The sequence below is a fragment of the Uranotaenia lowii genome, chromosome 3 (assembly GCF_029784155.1).
Source record: "Uranotaenia lowii strain MFRU-FL chromosome 3, ASM2978415v1, whole genome shotgun sequence".
Classification (NCBI taxonomy): Eukaryota; Metazoa; Arthropoda; class Insecta; order Diptera; family Culicidae; genus Uranotaenia; species Uranotaenia lowii.
This window is the reverse complement of record NC_073693.1, coordinates 293,912,112-293,929,913: the sequence shown is the minus strand read 5'-3', so window position 1 is coordinate 293,929,913 and position 17,802 is coordinate 293,912,112. Positions and strand designations below refer to the sequence as shown.

The following is a 17,802-nucleotide window of genomic DNA, read 5'->3' as shown; positions in this document are numbered from 1 at the left end:
AAATATCCGAGTTGTTTGAGACAAAGTAAAATGTAATGTTTGCTTTAACTATATAACATAAAAGTTATTTCTTTCTGGTTAAAATGTTCCTCAAATGGGACTTATCTTGCTTCTAATGCTTCTCTAACTAGGGGAGATAAGGACATAACGAGCACCCGGGGCATAACAAGCACTCCTCTTTTCTACGAAAGTAAGTATTTTCTTAAATAAATTTTCATAATGATTCGTTTCGTACTTCCAATAGTATTAATTTTTCGCCAAAAAAGAAATCTCCTCATCATTTTAACAGAAAGGATTTGAAAAAAACCAGCTAGGTTCTCAAGTGACGATAATAATATTATTTTTGAGCATCACAAAATAAGCTTTTATGACATCAAAATCATCTTGATATGTACGCACTGCAACATTATGTACACATTATTTCTCAATTTTCACCTTCTTTAATTTTTGATTTTTCACGTTAATCAATTTTAAAACGCATTTTTACTTAAAATAATTGACTCGGGGCCAACAGAGCACTATCAATCGGGGCACGATGAGCGTTTTCTGCCATATAATCTAGCAGCGAATTCAACTCGATGTATTCAACTGAACTATAGAGCTACAATTTGACTAGTTTACATCTGACGATTGGGCCTCTCATTATATCTCCAACACCTTCCAATTGGGCTTGGACCTGCTAAAAAGTATAAAGCTGGCTCTTTACTCTTACACAGATTTCCATAAGAATGACAGCTAATCGGAGGAAAATTGGAGTAAAGGCTATTGCTTTCTCTGTTAAACGCATGAGAAATCGTATACCGGGATAGCGAGCGCGCCCATCGTCTCTCCGCAAAATCGTCAGATGAAACAAGTCAAGTTGAAGCTTTATTATTCAGTTGACTTCATCGAATGGAATTCGATCTGCAGTGATAAGTTTTCAGCTTTCGGCAAAAAAAATTAAACGTTTTTATCTACTTTTTCAAGTTTCAGCCAATAGGAAATAGAGTATTTTAATGTCGGAACACGAAACAATGATGTAATTCACATATTATAGCTGTTTTCTATGGTTAAATAAGAGTTTTTGTCAAGGTGACCATTATGCCCTTATCTCCCCTATGTATGAAGGATTCGTTTCGTCGATACAATTCACAAATATGCAACAGTCCCTAGCGTAATCGCGAGTAGGAAAACCCCAAAAAAATTAAAAAAGAACAGGCTCACCAAAACATTATCAAACGTCCGTTACCGAGAAGCTCAGTTCCTCGAATTTTAGGGGGACGTGAACCATGGTGTTTGTCTATTCCAAACAGCTATCACATTATCACTTATTATAAAACTATCTTCAGCACTTCATAAAATTTAAAGAGTAAGAAATGTGTACCGAGTCCCATGAATTAAGTGTGTATCACTTTAAAGTAGCCATCCTGTACAACAAATTTTATCACGCTATAAGAGCAAGTTCACTGGTGTTGGGAAAAAGTGGTAGATTTTTTGATATTTTGAAAATTTTACCATGCTAAAATGTTTTCAAGATCTTTTGACGATGTATTTTTTATAGCACTGTTTCTATTTCAGCCGTATGTGATAGAAATATTGTTATTTTTCATCACAGCATGCGAAACTACAACACGTGTTTTTAAAAAACTTGAAGGCCACAGATTTTGAAAATGTTTTTGCACGGCAAAATTTTCGAAATGTGCTAAAAGTGACCAAATTTCTACCACTTTCTCCCAACACCAGTGAACTTGCTCTAAGAGAAAATGATATTTATACCTTATGTGCACTGAAATATGTACGTACATCTACTAAATAGCAACTTACCTTCAAACTGGCAGCACTGCCAAACAGCGCACCCGTCCATCAGCGAAAAATACCTCAGGGACCCTACCTAATTAACGGCTAATTTGCAACTCTAATAAACAACCTGCCTGACCCCCTCGAGCAAGTCGTTGCCACCGTACCGCGAAAATGCATGTGCTACGCTGACGATATCGAAAGATATTTTCCCCGATTCGTGTGCTGGTGATAGATGTGATCGTGCACTTTGCTACTCTCAGATCCCACGAGAAGAGGTGAGGGGAAGGGAGAGAGATTAACTGAATAGCTCAGCTATTCGACACACATTCGACTAATGCTTAAAACAAACATGATCAATTTTGTCGATATCTTATCAGATCCCGCCTAATGTTAAACACTGTCCAAACAGCTGTTCGTCAAGCTTGGAAATAAATCACGCAGGGAGTAGAATATCTACATCCCAACACTCAACATAAGCAGGAGGGCCGCCATCGCCCCAGGGGAGGAATTGAAAATATCTGATCTCGTAGATCAACGACAGAGGAATTTGCACCTTGCACTTTAATTCGAGTCGCGCACACTATTTGTAAACCCGCAATTGCCAATTAACCCGCAACCCGTTCGATTTGAGAGAAGCAGGGTTTAGAAGCAAATGTCTCTATCAATCCCGAATATGGCGACTTGAGTACTGTAACGCGTTCCATCTAACCCATCAATCACCTCACTGTTTTATTTTTATCCAATCAACACGTGATGAAACTTCGATTGTTTATTATTAAGTATTCATCACCGAAAACTGCACCATACTCTATTGTTCTCAAAACCGCTGATTAAGAAAACCGCCTCGCGAATCGAGAATTCCACCGAAGAGGAGACACACAAATGAAAAACAGAACTCGATTTCGTCAATCGCATCCCGCAGAACTGGCCGCCTGTCACGAAAACGTGTCCCGATCCATCACGATAGCTAATCGCCGAGCTACTAACTGAAGCTGGCCGCTCACCATGCCATGCATCGCACTATCCATCAATCCTAGATGCAGCTAGAGCGGGGTTTGCTTTAAGATCAATCCCATAGATTTTGCTTTTGAACTGCGCGAGCCATTCTGTGCACAGTTAGAAAATTTGTAGAAATTGTTCAAGTGTGTTCGTAAGGGTTAAAAGATAATAATCGATAACGATTTTTAGAGAATATGTTTTCCGCCTAAAATTGTCGAAGCCCACTGGGCGATTCGAATGAACTCGACAATTCACCCGAAATCCGCACACAGCACTGCGTTCTATGCATCGTCGCCTCGATCAGTCTAATCAGCTTCCCAGGAAAGCCGTTCTCGTCCATGATTTTTCATAGCTCGTTACGGTCGATCGTGTTGTATGCGGCTTTGAAGTCGTTGAATAGATGGTGCGTAGAGACTTGGTGTTCCCGGCATTTTTGGAGGATTTGCCGTAATGTGAATATCTGGTCCGTCGTAGACCGTCCCTCCATGAAGCCGGCCTGATGACTTCCCACGAATCTGTTTGCTTGTGGCGTTAGGCGGCGGAGTAGGATTTGGGACAACACTTTGTAGGCGGCATTGGGGACAGTGATCACTCGGTAGTTCTCACAGTCCAATTTGTCGCCCTTCTTGTAGATGGGGCATATTACCCCCTCCTTCCACTTCTCCGGTAGCTGTTCTATGTCCCATATCCGGACTATCAATGACTCCTTCCCAGCCGACTTGTTTCTGTTCAGCTGGCGAATGGCTTCCTTAACTTCACTCATCGTTGGGAGTGGCTCCTCTACGTCGTTGGCTACGCTGGCAATGTACCTTCCCCCACCGTCTCGATCTCCTGCATGTGCGCCGTTCAGGTGTTCATCGAAGTGCTGCTTCCACCTTTTGATCACCTCACGATTGTCCGTCAGGATGCCCCCGTCCTTATCCCGGCAAATTTCGGCTTGCGGCACGAAGCCTTTGAGGGATGCGTTGAGTTTCTGATAGAACTTTCGTGTTTCTTGGGAACGATGCAGCTGCTCCAGCTCCTCGAGCTCCTCCTCCTCCAGGCGGCGCTTTTTCTTCTGGAAAATTCGGGCTCGCTGCCTCTTCCGCTGTCGATGATTTTCCACATTTCGACGGGTGCCTCTTTGCACTACTGCCGCCCGCGCGGCATTCTCTTCGTCCATCACCCTCCTACACTCCTCGTCGAACCAGTCGTTCCGTCAAGATCGCTCCACATAATCGATGACGTTCTCCGCAGCACTGTTGATGGCTGTCTTGATGGTATCCCAACAGTCCTCGAGAGGGGCTTCGTCAAGCTCGCCCTCTGTCAGCAGCGCTGTTTCGGCTGATTGCGCGACCTCAGGTTGATTCAGTCGTACGCGTTTTGGGCGCACCTTCACCATCACCAGATAATGGCCTGACTCGATATTGGCGCCTCGACAGGATATGACATCGATGATGTCCGAGAAGTGCCGACTGTCTATCAAAACGTGGTCGATCTGTAATTGCGTTTGGTACGGTGATCTCCAGGTGTACTTGTGTGGAAGGCGGTGCTCGAAAAAGGTACTATGTACGGCTATTCGTTTGGAGGCGGCGAAATCTATAAGTCTGAAGCCCTTTTTGTTTGGTCAGCTGATGCGCACTGAACCTTCCAATTGTCGGTTTGAATTCCTCCTCCTGGCCGACCTGAGCATTAAAATCCCCGATGACGATCTTGATATCATGTTTCGGGCAACGGTCGTATTCACGCTCCAGCTGCGCGTAAAATTCGTCTTTGTCGTCACCGGTACTTCCGAGGTGAGGGCTGTGCACGTTGATGATGCTGATGTTGAAGAACCTGCACATGATTCTCAACCGGCACATTCGTGAGTTGATCGGCCACCACCCAATCACGCGCTTTTGCATCATTCCCATCACTATAACAACTGTTCCAAGCTTGTGTGTGTTGCCGCAGCTCTGGTAGATGACACGACCATCTGGGTACGTTCGTACCGTCGAGCCCTTCCAGCATACCTCCTGCAGTGCTACGATGTTGAATTTGCGGCTCTTCAATTCGTCGGAGAGCACGTGGGTACTGCCCACAAAATTTAGAGATCGGCAGTTCCATGTTCCCAGTTTCAAATCGCTAGTCCCTTTTCGTAGCGTGGGTCTTTGCCGATTTCCATCCGAATTTTTTTGCTTCTTGTTCGTTGCTTATGTTTTTTTGTAGTCACGGGCTCGCAAGGCCCGCAGCTAACCCAACTATCTCGCAGGAGGACCGTCGTGATGTTGCTGTTTTGGGTTCCGAACAGCACCAGGACGTTGTTGCACTCCGCACGCCGCCCCTGACATGGAGAACAGACGCGTACGAAGCCCCCTAACTCAGTTTGCATGCGACCAAAGCATCCACCGGGGTTGGGTACCCGATCTCCGCTAAGGTTGCTCGCACCCCAGCTAGCACCACGGGGAGGTAGAGAATCGGAGTTGCAGACAAGAGGTGATATGACCACTACCCGAAGGTTGGGTGTAAATATGGGGCCTCGAGTTGCACTATGTTTACCGTTCGCTAGCCAAGAACTCTATAGCGAGAAATACCAAAATTCGGCATTCGTTATCTCAGAAACCCCAAGATTAAATTTTACAAATTAAGCATTTTAAAGCTACGACAAATATTGTGAATTCAGTTCATTCGAGTTATACTGCTAAGTGTAGCACACGAATACCTCAACAATTTATGTTGATTGTAATTTTTTTTTAAGTTTTCTGAATTTTGAATCTGCATTCTGAATTCAGAACCTGAATTTGAAAATTTCGCTTTGAATCTGTATCCGAATTTCCAAACGATTTTTGAAATGTACAAAAAATACGATTTACGAATCTTATTCCAGATCAGAATTTTATGAACCAAGTTTTAGAGCCCTCATTCATGAATCTATTATTGCAATTCTGTAGTTTAGGTATAATCTATATTCGCTTTTTTTTACCTGCGTGAGATCGTATTCAACGAATTTTAGTTCTTGGCAGATGGGACGAGGATGAGTTGGGTCGGTGGCTTCACTCGATTATCGGAAAGGTAAGCCTTAAACCCTGGTTTAATAGATTGAACCTGACTCGGGATTTTATTCGTGTATTTTCCCGTCTCGTGTCCAATCATTATTCTTTGAATGCGGTACTCTATCGTATAAAAATTGCTGGCAGCAATTTATGCGATTGCGGCCTAGGTTACCATGACATCGAGCATATTGTTTTGTCGTGTGAGGACCACCTTGTCGCCAGAGCGAACTTCATAAATTCCCTTAGGGCCCGAGGAAAACCACCCAACGTTCCAGTGAGGGATGTGTTAGCTGTGATGGACTTGGACTATATGTTCGAGATATACCTTTTCCTAAAAGCTATTGATCTTCGACTACAATTCTTTTTATTTTCATATTTCCCTTTCTATCTTCCTTTTCCTAAAAAAAAAAAAGTGAACTAGATCTAAGTAAACAATTGTAATCAAACAAAACGAGTTTGGCTCCTTCAAGCCTAAAGGTATGAGCCATTTCAAATAAAGAATTTACAAAAAAAAATATATTCACTTTTGAAATAATTTATTTTTATTTGTATTGTGAAGCAGCATTAAAACAAGAATTTACAAAGATCTGAATCTGACTTTTCAATATTGGATTGCTATTTCAAAGCTTTAAAATATTTAAATTTATGTAAGAATTAAGTTCAAGAACTTCGAATTTGAATTTATAAAAAAATCTTTTTCATATTCGGAAGACTATTATCAAAATATTGAAAATGCATATGAAAAACAGTGTTTAAATTTGATATGAAATGCAAAATCAAATTTAAACAGGATTTCAAAGCAGCTATTCCTTTCTATTGAAAATCAAGAATCCTGCAGTAGATACAGAATCCAAAATACAAAAATAAGAATACAATTTTGGTTATGAGAACTATGGAATCAGAAATGGGTTTAATTTAATCCAAAATTATATATTCAGACCTGAATTTCGATGAACAAGTGAGAAAATTTTGAAAAAATGTAGCAGAATTTTGAACTTTGGATGGAATTTTGAGGTTTTACGCCTAGTTTTTAGTGTTACTCTTGATTAACCTTGCTAATCAATTGTGTTCTGAATTTAAAGTTTTGAGTATAGGGTAGAATACCTCGATTGCTGTTTTTGATCCTCATGGGGGAGGGGGGGTTTAATCCCTAACCTAAACATACAGGTTAATCCTCAAACGGTACGGAACATACTTCATGAGAAAAAATACCGAGGTCGTGTTGCTCGTAAGAAGCCGTTCATATCTGCTAAGAATAAGAAAAAGCGGCTGGAATACGCTCAAAAGTATGTCCTGGAACTGGAAGAGTTCTGGCAGAACGTCATATTCACTGACGAAAGCAAATTTGATATTGTTGGGTCTGACGGACATGTAAGTGTATGGCGTAATCCAAATAACTGAATTGGATCCGAAAAATTTGCGACCGACAGTTAACCACGGTGGTGGCCATGGGGAGTGGTGCTTTCAGCGCAAATGGCACCGGAAATTTGACATTCATTCACGGAGAAATATAAATAGATTTATCAGTCATATTACGCATGTACAGGAATATAAATATGATTGTTTGGTTTTGATCCGAAAATACGATCAAATCAACCATCAGCTTATACGAGTAATCTTCAAGGAGTAATTCTTCTTAAAGTCTTCTGAACCAACGATCGTGGCCGTGTCAACGGGTTTTTTTTTTGTTAGGAGCAAACATTCTCCTGTTAATTTAATCCACAAATTAATGAAATCTACTGATTTATGCTAAATAAAGTTGATTTTACCCTATTTATCGCTCAGACCACTGGAAATTGTCTTTGCTGAGATTCATTTCACGTTCACTGTTTACTTGACTAATATTTGACAAAGGCCTCAGTGTACGGACAATTTTTTGGCGTCGTTTTTGGGACTTTATCTACAAAATTAATTGGATTATCTTTAAGGGTTAATTCATAAACATTTTTAATGCTGATCTACTAAAAGGACAAGTTTCTGCAGCGAATGATGTAATTGTAGTATTTTTATTGACTGAAAAAGTGCACTTTTTCTTTGTTTGGAATTGAAGGTACGCGCTGTACGGACAATTTTTTGATACAGTATACATTTCAAGCTACCCAGACAACCAGAAGTCGTTTATTATTTTACAGATTATATCGTATGAATGTTATTTAAACTCATTTTCGTATATCTGCACCTACAATGTGCGGCCCATGCATATCCTTTATCGTATTTAAATGCATTGCATGTTTTTATTACGACAATTCGTATATATGCACCTACAATGTGCGTCCCACGCATATTCTTTATCGTATTTAAATACATTGCATGATTCTATTACGACAATATAATCAAAATCAATAATTTGTGTACTAATGTTCCTATATGGCCTCCAATATATACGTATATACTGGTTTTGCTGCATTATATACGATATGTTTATACTTATATTTGCACGTATATTTGTGTTGCAAATTTGATATACCCACCAAATGGTTGTCTGGGTAACTAGTTTAAATTTTGAGAAATAAGGAAGGGCTTTGGAAGACAGTCAGATGATTCAAAATTATCGATTTAAAATAGTTAATAAAAATCCCAAACAAATCACATTCACATCACCATCCAAAGTTATAAATATACAGTTATTTTAACTGTACAAAGCTTTATTTCAATTTTTAAACATCGTTTATCCATCAAAATATTTCATCTTTTGCAAATTATTTAAAAATATCAAAACTCTGCTACTTAAATGTTTGTTTTTTTACTAACCGAATAAGGTATCTTTATGTAAATTAAACCAAACTTATTAAGGTTAGTACAGCCGAACCTGGATAAGCGAGAGTCCACGGGACTGAACAGATTCTCTTTTATGCAGCAACAGGAGCATATGAATGCATGAATGTAATACAGAAATGCAACCATTTAATGTAAATATGGTAAAAATCCACTGTTTTTCGAGAAATATGCATAAATTTGATTTGATAATATCTACTGAAATTTTAACCTTTTTGTTATGCACGATCAAACATTGGGTGAATTTTGAGATTCTTTTCGAAAGAGTAGAGGAAGTTCGCACTCCTCAAAATCAATGTTTTATTTTGTAACTTAAGTAGGTACGTTAAAAAATAATGAAATGAATTTGCGGCTTTATCGGTGAGGGTTAAAGAGTTGAAATGAAAGACGGATAGAAGATCAGAAGAAAATTCTAAGGTGGTGAAAAGAGCGAAGAGCATTTGAAATAGAAGCTTGACCACATGCTAAATTCTTTGTCCCGCATCAATTAACTGTATTGAAGAAGTAGTACCCAATAGAGAAGGCACTACATTTTTCGATACAGTTAATTATGGATGGTTCGACCGCCATGTGAGTGTGCACATGTGCCGAACGGACAAAAAATTTAGCATGTGGTTGCTCTGTTAAGTCTTCTATCGCACAATAGAAGACTTAACAGAGCAACCACATGCTAAATTTTTTGTCCGTTCGGCACATGTGCACACTCACATGGCGGTCGAACCATCCATAATTAACTGTATCGAAAAATGTAGTGCCTTCTCTATTGGGTACTACTTCTTCAATACAGTTAATTGATGCGGGACAAAGAATTTAGCATGTGGTCAAGCTTCTATTTCAAATGCTCTTCGCTCTTTTCACCACCTTAGAATTTTCTTCTGATCTTCTATCCGTCTTTCATTTCAACTCTTTAACCCTCACCGATAAAGCCGCAAATTCATTTCATAAAACAAATTCACGGTGATTTCTCCTCTTAAAGTTAAAAAATAATATTTCAAATGCCAGATGCTTATAAACGGTGTTATTCAACAATTTCATTCTTCAGTGTGTTTACAAATTCCACACTCATTTTTTCAGGAGGATGGTAAACTTGAAACTAGAAAAGATGCGTTGATTCGTTCTAAATTTGGGGAACATTAAATTTACATGTCCAATGTAATCACACGATTGACAAATGTTAGTTGATCAAACTCCGGAGGTTTTGAACCCACCTAAATAAAAAAGTAAGTACCTATTTGATGTTTATAATTCGTAAATAATTATTCAGTATGTTCTGCGTTTCAACTGCAATGTTAGTTTTTTTTTCTTTGAGTTCGTCAGCAATATTTCAACTTGTTTATAAATAATTTATAATCAAATGAAGATATGCATTTAAAATAAATAACTTATTGAGATGAATCTATACTTGAGATATCTCAGCGAAATGCATAAATTTAAAATATTTATAACGTTTTCAAAAATGTGTTTTTTATTATTTCTTTGAATATTTAAGAAAAAATGTATCGTGGCTGGCTAACGTGTATCATTTCTGAAATTTGGCCCGCTTGTTGAAATTGTAAAAGATATCAAGAAAAAACTGATTTTTATAGGACCACCCTAACTTTATGCAAACAAGTTCTCATGAAACTTACTGTTCAAGAGATAGATGTATGATGTTTTCGACAAAGTTTAAAAAATTATTATGTTCTACAATATTGTAGAATAATGTAGGCCTCTATCTTATCACAGTTAGGAAAAAAATTTCGGATTTCAGAAGCCTTATGAACCACCCTAAAATTGTTCCAGTCCAAATGATCGCCTTTAATTTTAGTAAAAGTTTATCTAAGACATAAAATGTATCAAACTTAAGGGGAAGACGCAAATAATTGTTTCTGAACTGAACTGAACTGATGTTCTCTCTTTTAAAGTCAATAACGGCGTCGGAAACGTCGTAGCAGTCAATGGATAGATTTGAAGAAAGAGAAAGGCGTGAAAGATTAATTTTGTGGACCGAGGTTACCTCCGCATCCTAGCAAAATAATTATGGTTGGGAGAGAGGTTGAAGGAATTCATTGGGATACACTTTTGCCAAGTATTATGGAAAACAATAAAAATTATTTTCCTGACTCCTATTAGTTCTTTTATAAAACTTTTCTATAGAATGAGAGAAACTATTAATAAGAAAGCTTGAGTTTGAGCTTGCTATCAACTACAGTCCACCTGCGTCTCCATGCAAACGGCATAATGTTGCACTCCGTAATTGATTCGAGATGATCAACATTGCACAATGAACCAAATTAATGGTGCTGGAAACAGGCAACACAATCTCACTGTACAGTTTTGAACATCTCAAACTTTTATATAAACCAACTATCTGACGCGGTAAACTTCGTTATAAATAAATAGATCGTAATAAATGTTTTATTTCATCTACACGTCCTTAACTTCATCGTGCTCGCGAATATAGTTTACCGAAAATCGTAGCAAAATTGTGTGATTTTGTATGGGGAACCCCCTTCCCTAAAAAGAAGGGTTCTTGAAATTATTATACAAACCATCTCTGACCCGATAAACCCTCGAATTTCAAATTTTACTTCATTACGACCGTTCCGTCCGTTTATACGTGATGGTGTTACAAAAAAAACGCCTCCATTTTTATATATAAGAGACAACGACATCGGTCATGTCCAACTAGTCGATAAGGAAAGGAAGTGCAGCACATGTAATGATTTGTTTTGCGGAGACCGGCTGTACGCTATCTCTCCACAAATCTCCTGCTAAATGTTTTTGGGTAAGGTATAAATATAAGGTGGCATGGATATAACCTTGGTTAGTGATGTGGTCAGTTGAAGCTAAATGTTCTAATCTTCTAAAATGCCTAACATCCCTGTTGTAGCTTCTGCTAAGTTCTAAATAGGCCTTAGTTTTTATTCTCAATCGAAAATATTTTCACGAGCCTTACTAGACTGCATTTATTAATCATTGAATTGTAATTGAACTTCTTCGGTCAAAACAGCATTTCTATTGGCTGAAATGTTCAAGTCTAAGTCTAAGTCTAAAATCTAGTTGATCTCACAGACTAGCACCTAACATAATTTTTAACTGTGTCTACGTTAAGGTGTTTTGATCGGGTTTGAATAAATGCAAGTATAGCCGGCCGGTTTTCACGTTGACAACATCTTGTGTACGGACGTATAGAGAGGTTTTTCAATTATCTTCGTTGGTCAATCGTTCAGTTTTTTTTTTTTTTTGCTTCTCGCTACAGAGATTTTTCGCGAGAACGCAACAGCAGATGCACACGGGATGGTGATGCATTTGATCCGATGATGGGACAATTATTTTGTCCTGTTCTTGCAAGGTTTTCGTAAATATTTATAAGAATGTTGTCTTGGGCACACGGCAAAAAGACCGATCACAAAGTTCTGCAACCGATAACTGGTGTTGAGTACGGAGTGACTTTCTGTGTAATAATGGATAGATGGACTTTGATATAAGTAAAAACCTTAGATATTTGGCATCCAGCTTACAGATTCAAACTCGGTATCCTAACTTCTGGAACTAAATTCTGATGCATCCTACACGAATTAAAGGTGAATCAATAGTGACCCCTATAAAATTGGAACAATCACACGAATATCGTTTTACAGCCCGGGGCTTCAACCGTTTCATTTCGAATCTAGCGCCAGTTGACGTGACGCGCAATCAGCCAGCAATTAGCCCCTAACCGGTACCCATAAACAAACCCATTGAGTTCTCTCTGGCAATCGCCTGTCTCGGCAGAATTAATTGTGCGCTGCTTCAGAGCAGCATAGGAAAGAAGTTTGCTAAATTGCTGTATAATTTCTTCGACGACGACCACCGGCCGATGTCTTCATTTAAATGTCGATCCAACATTGTAAATAGAACCCCTGTCCTCGGCAATCATCAGGCCCTGGTAAAGCGCTGCTGATAAAAACGTTAGATAGTAACTGAGCTGGATACCTACTCTTAGCATCTCTAACTTAAAGCTGAATGGAGGTGTACTACACACATGTGAGGTTAAAGGGTTTCGTCTAGCTACTTAGAGCCGCGCATTCTGTAAACGATAACTGATGGCTATAATTGCTTTCGCTGACAATATTTAAATTTCGTTCTCTTTAAATCCTTCTGTCTGTCTACCTACCAACCTACTTAATCATTGGACATGAATGAGCTAAGCGACTCGTGCTTAGTCAGTCAGTAGATACGATACAAGTCAAAGGAGAACAGTCTAGAGAGCAGAAGATGCTCACTCAATCGCTTGGTCGATCGTTCGTGTGATGTGTCTCGTGATTGGCATTCTGTCGTCGAACCTGAAACCTTTTGACCGAAGAAAACAGCCTCATACCAAAATGCACATGATGAATGGTTTATTGCATAATTTGATTGATTGGTTGTATAGGGATTCTGAGACTTACTTACCGGTGTTTAATGAGAACACATGAAGAACATGAGCAAAAAAGTATACATTTTTAATCGTTTTAAAAATGTTCCTTTGACATGAATTACAAGGTTGCCTGATCGGATTGAAAACAATATTTACTTAAATATGATTATTCACTACGAATTGTTTTATTTTTTTTTTTGCCGATTGGAGCAATACTAGTATACTGAAAATGTGCTGAAACGTGCATAGCGCCAAAGAGGTCTCAAACATGCAAGTGAAACAAGAAAAATATTTTATGAGATTTTCACCCTATTAGATCATTTATCCCAGAAAGATTAAAATTTTAAAAGAAAATAAAAATTCCATCGATAATTGAGAATCGAACTCACATCAACAATATTATATCGTCTTGCCAATCCTACCTCTTTACCAGTGAACCACTTGTGTCGGTTGGAGGATGAGAGTTAGTTGTCGTAGCATTTCTTCCACGGCCAACCACAAAAAAAACGCACAGCGCTGGCTTTCTGGCGTTTGGTTGGTGGTTAGTAGGGTGGAAATTGGAAAAGAGGAACTGTTTTTTTGGTTTTCTACTGCCCGCTCACATATATACGCCCAGCATAAAGCGAACGGGTCAATTCATTCGAGTATATTGGCTGCATGGCGTTTAGCCAATGATTGCTCCCATCCTCCTTTGCCTTGTGATGGGATTGAAAGGGCCGTGAAAACTTTTCTTTTTTGTTTCTCTCAGTCATACGCAATGTGGTTGCGCTAGGAGGACAATGCCAGCGATTACAAATCGTATCATAGCCAATCACGTCCCATGTTATGCTAATTACGTTGAAATATCGAGAACTCATTATTGGAGTAAAGGCTTATGATTTGACTACCTGTTGTACCACACAGTTATCGACCAAGATTATGAAATTCATAATGGCCTTTTAATCATTATAATCAGTAGTGCAAAATTAAAAAAATAAATCAGACCTTGTTGTAGGAGAGTATGTCGGGGAGTATTGAGAGACAAATCCAGGGTGACACGTATTCAAGTGCCCCTCGATGTATATTCAGGACAGCATGACAAATATGTGAGCACTCTTGGAAAGAGTGCTGTGTGAACTGTTTATACGAAATACATACAGTCAGTTTTCAGTTTTGCTCTCAATAAAATTGCAAAGGACTCAAATTTTGAACAAATAAGGGTATTGAACCTGCAATGATTGAATTAGTACGAAATCAAGAGGAAGCTGACACATGAGAATTTTAGCAGATTATTCGTCTACTTCAATCAAGCGTTTCAAGGATAAAGGCAAGGTTGTTTCCAAGAAGAAACCTGGTAAAAAAAAATCTTATTCTTACTCTAATGTCAACTTTGTGTTCATGGATCATGTCTAAGCCATATACCAGCCAATAAGCTTCAGCTGCGATGGTTTGGGGAGGTACAGTACTAAAGCTTAGTTCTTTTAGAAATGGGACAGTTACGAATGAGTGTATCTTAAAAACCTCTCGTTTGATATAAATACTTTTTTTTGAAGAAAATGAAGGTAATCTTATAATTATTCATGAAAAAATTTGAAAAAAATTATTTATCGTATTTTTGTAAGAATAACTTCTACTTTATTCTTGGCACCTCCCATCGGCCAGCGCACACTTTTTTTCAGTCATGATAATGATCAGTTTTTCAAATTAATACTTCGTCTAATCTGTATTATAAGTGGCTACATCCTCTTTCTTTAATTTCTGCTACTTTTCAGGCCAATACTTTTCTTTTAAAAGAAACGGAGAGCAATTTAGTGGATATAGCTGTTTCGAATTTAACAAATTTGATTATTTTTTAGCCACTTTTTGAGCGTTTTAATGGAATTTCTGCTGGCAAAATCTTGCAATAACGAAGTTGTAAAACCATCATGAGATTGAACTCAAAGTATAATCGGTTAGTATAGATCGTAGGTTGCGAAGGATACATAAAAGATGACTCTTTTTAAACTTTTAAAAACAGGGAAAACCATAGTTTTCGTTTTGAAAATTGTTGTTTTTTTCCACAGGAGCAGAATTTTGTCAAATCATTATATTTTATACAAAATAACCAGCAAATTCATATTTTAATATACTCGGGACTTTGCCACGATCATACATGGTATATGATTCAAACGCTGGAATTGGTTTGAAATAGGGTATATCATAAGTTTTGTCGTTCATTAGAAATCATCTGTCCCATAGCATAGCCTCGAAACCGGCTATACAGCTTACGAACTGTGGAACTAGCAAAAATTGTTGTTTGAGGCTAGGTTTGAATGACTCATTACTGGGCAACACATTCAGCTTATCGGAGAAGTTTTCTTTGGATATTTCAGCGATCTACCCTTAGTTTTTCGCTTATTGAAAATTAAAAATGCTGGTATGAGACCCTTAGCCAAAGTTACCGATCATATGCTTCATTCCAATGCTTGATTTGAACTTTGTGGAGATTTTTGACAGTATTTGCATACTTTTCCACCACTCACACACAGTAATTCTTCGAATAATCAACGGTTTTGTGAGTTATCAATTTGATAATGATGGATTTTGAATGGAACAATTATTATTTTTCCCTTTTTCTCTTGCATCGTAAATATCGCAAAAACGCGTGAATTTTAAATTTTGAAAAAAAAAATAGGTCGGATATTACTTTTTACAGGCAACAAAATGCTGTCAAAATTTTGAATGTCCGATTACTAGTGAACGAGTTATTAGCAAAAGAAAGTGTCCCATTTCTAAAAGAACTAAGCTTTAGACAAAATAATGTACGTATCTTTATCTAATCACAATTTTTCTGCTCAGAAGATTGGTTCTTCTTGTTATAAGTAAAAAAGCAAAAGTAAGAGATTGATTATTTGTTCGTCTTTAAGGACTATATATGAAAAAAAAAAAGTAAAACACTTTCATTTGTGAATAACTTTTGAACGGATGGATGGAAAATTATCAGTAATATAACGAATAATGTAATGTTAACATGTGCAAAATTTTGTGAATTTTGTAATGTTAACATGTCTCAAAATTTTCTATTTTTTTGAAATTCAATAAGTATAGCAGGTTGTCCACCAGCTGAAAGAAAACAACATTTTTTATTTTGACTTTACATCACTCTACCACCGTTTTCGCATAATGGTACAATTCCAGATAAAACCAAAACAGGGTATCAAATTTAAAAAAAAACGTTGAAAAGTGTTATGTAAGGAGAACGGTGACTTTTGAGCATTTTCTGTATATTTGTTCGTTAATTGTGCCAATCATTATGTACCACTTATCAATTGGCATCTTCCTCAGATTTTCAGTCAAATTTGTTACTAGAAATATAGATTTTTTTAATTATTTTCCTCGTTCTTCTCCGGAAAATGTAGGTGAAGCTTTTCGATAGAAATATTCTGACACGTGCCCGCTAAAAAGTTTTTATCGATTTATTTAACGATTTCACCCCGCTAACAGGTCCACTATTTCGCGCACGATTTAACCCACCGTATTTTGTTAATATTATCGGTGGACAGCTTTTTTACATTGAGACACATTTTTTATTTGTCTGTTGGGCTAATCAGACAGCAAAATTAACCTGCTGTACCATCTCTTCAATTCCGAATTGCAACTTATTAACCCTTTAATTTTCTATATCTCCGTGTAATTAATCATTCTTAAATAAATTCAAATTTTTGCTTATACTTTAAGACTTCAAGAACGATTACCAGATGAATTGATAATCGCCACAAAATTTCGCACATGTAAACATTACATTACAAGGTATTATAACTGAAAATTTCATCAGTTTTTATCCATCCGTTCAAATGTTATTCACAAATGAATGTGTTGAATTTTTCCAAGGAAGCTCTTATTAGAGGGTAATTGAATCCAATGCACAGTGGTGGTAGACATTTGATGTCTTCAGCAGCATTGTTCAGGTATACATGGAGCATATTCTGCACTGAACTCAAAATTACATTTAAAGTGTATTTGAAGATTCACTTAAAAGTAAGAATTCAGAGGATTTCTTCATTTCAAGTGACTCATGTACATTTCACATACCCCTCACTTAAATTTAAAGTGAGCGAGTTAATGTTCACTTACTCATTACTTAATTTTTAAGTGACTGACCCTTGAATTCTACTGGATGTCCACATACATCTCTGCTCACTTGACCGATCTCTCAAAATTCAAATGAATCTACGAATAGCACATTAGACTGAGTCGATTTGAGGTCATTTTTGAATTTCTCAAACCCTGGGGTCTAAAAAGCTTCGTCTTGGTCTAAAACTCATCCATGATTTTTTGTAGAATTTTAAAGTAACGTTTACATGAGTAAATTTGAAGTTTTAGGTTTGTATGGGAAAATTGAATATTTTGTTCTGAAAAATCATCATCGTTTTTGTTTCTTTTGTGGAACCGAGCCAGCTTAAAGTTTTTGTGCCAATTTATAGAATTCCTAAGGGAAATTTTCCGCTGAACAACTTTGTCCAAGACCGTAACTTCGTATCTTATTAGGCAAAAAAGTTATTAGCTGATTGACAGAGGTATGTTTTTTAACATTGATAAACGGCAAATTCAATTGACATCACTGCTGGAGCCTCGCGAAGTATTGCAAGAAAAGTATTCATGCAATACCGCGCTAGGCGCCCTGCAGGGATGTCAATTGAATATATTGTTTATCAATGCGAAAAGACATACCTCTGTTAAACAGCTAATAACTTTTTTGCCTAATAAGATACGAAGTTACGGTCTTCGACAAGTTGTTAATTTTCCTTAGAAATTTTATAAATTGGCACAAAAACTTTGAGCTGGCTCTGTTCCACAGAAGAAACAACAACGATATTGATTTTTCAGTACAAAATATTC

The 17,802-nt window shown here is 37.5% G+C and overlaps 1 protein-coding gene across 2 annotated transcripts in view; it reads right to left on the bottom strand.

The window, feature by feature from the left end:
- LOC129750871 (organic cation transporter protein) overlaps positions 1-17,802 on the bottom strand; it is a 221,245-nt gene that overhangs the window by 182,982 nt on the left and 20,461 nt on the right. The window contains exon 1 of one of the 2 annotated variants that reach the window (XM_055745995.1): positions 1,804-2,715. The exons of the other annotated variant lie outside the window; for it this stretch is intronic. The gene's annotated coding sequence lies outside the window, so the exon portion shown is untranslated. Of the gene's footprint in view, positions 1-1,803; positions 2,716-17,802 lie in introns of those variants that run through there. 2 annotated transcript variants of the gene reach the window in all.